A 4,380-nucleotide genomic window follows, 5' to 3' on the forward strand; every position below is an offset into this window, starting at 1 on the left:
TTTAAAACCCTGGAATCCGGCGAGTTCGGAGTTTGAGTCGGGTTTGAGTTCACGACGAGGTTCTGTCCGTGGTTCCGACGAGGCCCGTTGTGGAGTTTTGTTGCGGTTGCGGCGGTTTTCTGGTCTGGTTCGAGGTTCCCATTTTTGGTGGTGAGATTACTTCTTTCATTTTGTTTTGGTTCTATTACAATGTATGAATGTGAGGTTCTGTTCGAAGTTCCGTTTGTGATTGGCGGCGTCGTCCTGTTATCATTTTTGTTCTGCTGATTAAGTTCTCTGAATCAAGGCTTTTGTTTGGTCAAATTAAACATCAAAGGTCCACTCACGCCTCTCTAATTTGAGATCTGTTAATTGCTTTATTTGGTATTGAATCTGATTCATGGAGACCTTGGGTTGAAATTGTGTTTAATTTGCAATAGCGATATGAAATTTATAATAGAACATATTAGATGTACTTCACACTGATTTCCATGACTCATAAAAAAAAAAAAACTGTTTTCCTTTCCTATAAGGCAGTAGAGGTATTTGGAGTGCCATCAAAAGAAATTGATTGAATTGGCAAAAAAAAAAAAAAATTGATGTGGCTGAACTGGAAAAGATAGTGCTTTAATTAGTGTATTTTTATAGAAAAGAAAAGTGGTTCCAGGTAGTAAGGAAATTGTGACTCTAACACCTTGGGATTTGAACTGTTTTGGCAAGCATATGTTTTATTCTCATAGTTTGTTTTATACGAGTTTGAAATTTTGAAAGTTAATGTCGTAGTAAAATCTTGTTCAGTGTAGTAAATAGGAAGGATCATTTTTTTTCTTTAATCATGCTACTTTTACTTTCTTAGCTGATCATATTCTGAAATTAGGCTTCTTTAATTTGATTTGATTTGGACACTACATAAGTTAAAAGAGTTGATGGCAAAGTTTTTTGTTTTTAGTCGATTTGTTCAGCATCACAAACAATCTCAAACTAGTTTAGGAATTAATTAATCATGAATATCCGTGGTTTGTTTTAGTTGAATGCTTTCTTTGAAATAATTCGAGGCATGCCGTGCCAAACAAAAGTCTTAAATCCATGGCCCTCATGTAATTAACACTAACTTCTTAGAACTCGAGGCGTGCCATTTAGCAAATTTCCATGGCCTCGCAAAGTAAAAAACGCGTAGTTGTTTTAGGCGCGTTGTTTTAATAATATTATCTTCCTAAACTCGGGTGTGCATTTATGTGACCCAAATCCAAATCCAACGAAGTTGAAATGTGTCGAAGACTACGGGTGCATTTATGTGACGTGGTTCGAGATATATTTTCACGACGTTGCAAATCTTCTTAAAAATAATAATAAAGCGATTTAAAGTTAAAAAGCATATAAGTCAAAAACTTGTATAAAAATAAGATTTTAGCCATTTATAGCAATTTAAGCGACCGTGCTAGAACCACGGGATCCGGGGATGCCTAACACCTTCCCTCGGGTCAACAGAATTCCTTATTCAGAATTTCTGGTTCGCAGACTCCAGTTGGGAAGTCGAAATTTTCCTCGATTTGGGATTTAAGTTAAACCGGTGACTTGGGACACCAAAAGCCAAACCTATCCCAAGTGTCGACTCTAAACATAAATAAATAATCTCATTTCGAATAATGTCACTTTAAATGGAAAAACTTCCTTATACATTTATCCTTCGGGGTAGGTGTGTAAAAAAGGAGGTGTGACACTGGGGTCAGTTGCAGCTCTCTTCTGCTTCAACTAGTTTCAGTTCAACATCATCCTAACACGAAATAAAGCAGCAATTATCCATCTTTATATAAGCATGATAAGTATACCAAAAATTATGATAGAATAAATTATCAAGCATGGAAGCACCAAAATTTGGCTCACTCCCAAATTTCTTAATATATATTTGCATGACAAGTAAATCCTTTTTATTTAATGATTTGCACCCTAAAAGCCAGCTCAAAGCCTCAAACAAATAGACGTTGAGCGCATAGCTAACCTCTTGAATTTGGTAAAAAGATTTTATGTAGGCACTTAATTAGGGGACTGACCTTTTGATCGCATCTACCATCCGAATTTGAGAACTTTTTGCCTTAAAAATAAATCAGAAGCATCTTGGATTTACTAAAGCTCCAGCTTACAAAGGGAAGAAATTCTAGAAAAAGTCCGAACTACAGTATTAGGAAAAAGTGTTAAAATAGCACGGTCTAGCCAGTTTTCGGACTGATCATTCAAAAATAGCCAGCATTTAACAAGTCAATGAAAAATAGCCACTATTTTGCTGCAACAGAGACCGGTCCAGCATAATATACTGGAGTTCGGTGCACCTGTCAGGGGCGGATTTAGGGGGGCGCAAGGGTGTTCACCCGAACACCCTTCGCTGAAAAATTACGTTGTATATATAAGGAAAAATCTGTTTTTTACCTCTATATATTAAGTTTTGAACACCATTAACATAATCCAAAAGTGTAGTTTAGTGGTCAAGGGTGTTCAAAATTTACATAAGGTCATGGGTTCAATTCCCACTAGCTACAAAAGAATTTTTTGAACCCCCTTCGTGAAGATCCTGGCTCCGCCACTGGCACCTGTGTATGAACTCCAGAATATTATGCTGCACCGGTATACTTTGCTGGCTCCAGTATAATATACTGGAGCACCAGTGCTCCAAACTCCAGTATATTATGCTGGACCGGTATATTTGCTGGAACTCCATTATATTATGCTGGAGTTCTAGTGTACTTATGCTGGAACTCCATCATATTATGCTGGAGTTCCAGCAAACTCCAGTATATTATGCTGGACCGGTATACTTGCTGGACCGGTATACTTGCTGGAACTCCATTATATTATGCTGGAGTTCTAGTGTACTTATGCTGGAACTCCATCATATTATGCTGGAGTTCCAGCATACTTATCTTGGAACTCCAGTATAATATGCTGGAGTTCAAGTATACTTATGCTGGAACTCCAGCATAATATGCTGGTATTTTCCGGGTTTTGAACAGTGTTTTCGCTCAGATTTATCTTTACATGAAAAGTGGCTAAATATGGATTACTTTTGAAACTGGACTATTTTTAAACGATCAATTGTAAATCTGGCTATTTTTGAATTTCACCCGGAAAAAGCCCAATGACACCGCACTGGATAAAATTCACAAAAAATCATTTTTCCGCCTCTGTAATTGAAACTAGTCACTATATAATAGAGCTTCAAATCCATAACTAAAACTTCAATTTTCACATATAGAGTCATTGTTAATGTGGCTATTTATTAATTACAACCATAAAATGTAGGTAGCTTGCGCCGTTACCACTACCAGACTACGAGCCCGTTTGGACATAAGAAATTTTTCCCTTTCTTCCAAAAAATTTTCACTTTTTTTCGAAATCAACGTTTGTTCATAAAATTTTCAATTTTCACTTGAAGATATATTTTGGAAATTTTCGAAAATTTGAAAAACTCTAAAAAGCTGTTTTTCAAAATTTTCACTCAAATCACTCACAAAACTTCAAAAACAACCCAAAATTATATTTATGTCCAAACACACTCTAAATTTCAAATACCATTTTCACTTCAAAAAAATTTTCCCCCTATTTTCGAATTTTACAATTCTTATGTCCAAACACCTACTACGTAAAGGGTGATTGATATGAATGGCCCATAAAGGGCTGATTGAGGGGGAAGTGCACGGTTAGCCACTAATAACACATGTATTTACTTTTAATCCACTGTTTAGAATGTCTTTAGTCTTTAGCCACTACTTTAATAAACTTTAACTGCCCGGACGAAAATACCCTTCTGCTCATGTCCTTAACTTTTGAACTTAACTTCAGGACTACATGTCCTTAACTTTTGAACTTGTAACTCTAAGTTCAGGACTACATGTCCTTAACTTTTGAACTAACTTCAGGACTTCAGGACTATATGTCCTTAACTTTTGAACTTAACTTCAAGACTTCAGGACTACATGTCCTTAACTTTTGAACTTAACTTCAGGACTTCAGGACTACATGTCCTTAACTTTTGAACTTGTAACTGTAAGTTCAGGACCAAGTATCCTTAACTTTTGAGCTTGTTAGTCTAAGTTCAGGACCTATTGTCCTTAACTTTTGAGCTTCTTAGCCTAAGTATTGTCCTTAACTTTTGGGCTTCTTAGCCTAAGTTCAAGACCTATTGTCCTTAACTTTTGAGCTTGTTAGTCCAAGTTCAGGACTTCAGGACCTATTGTCCTTAACTTTTGAACTTGTAACTGTATGTTCAGGACCTATTGTCCTTAACTTTTGGGCTTCTTAGACTAAGTTCAGGACCTATTGACCTTAACTTTTGAGCTTGTTAGTCTAAGTTCAGGACTTCAGGACCTATTGTCCTTAACTTTTGAACTTGTAACTGTAAGTTTAGGA

Source organism: Nicotiana attenuata, unplaced genomic scaffold, assembly GCF_001879085.1.
Source record: "Nicotiana attenuata strain UT unplaced genomic scaffold, NIATTr2, whole genome shotgun sequence".
Classification (NCBI taxonomy): Eukaryota; Viridiplantae; Streptophyta; class Magnoliopsida; order Solanales; family Solanaceae; genus Nicotiana; species Nicotiana attenuata.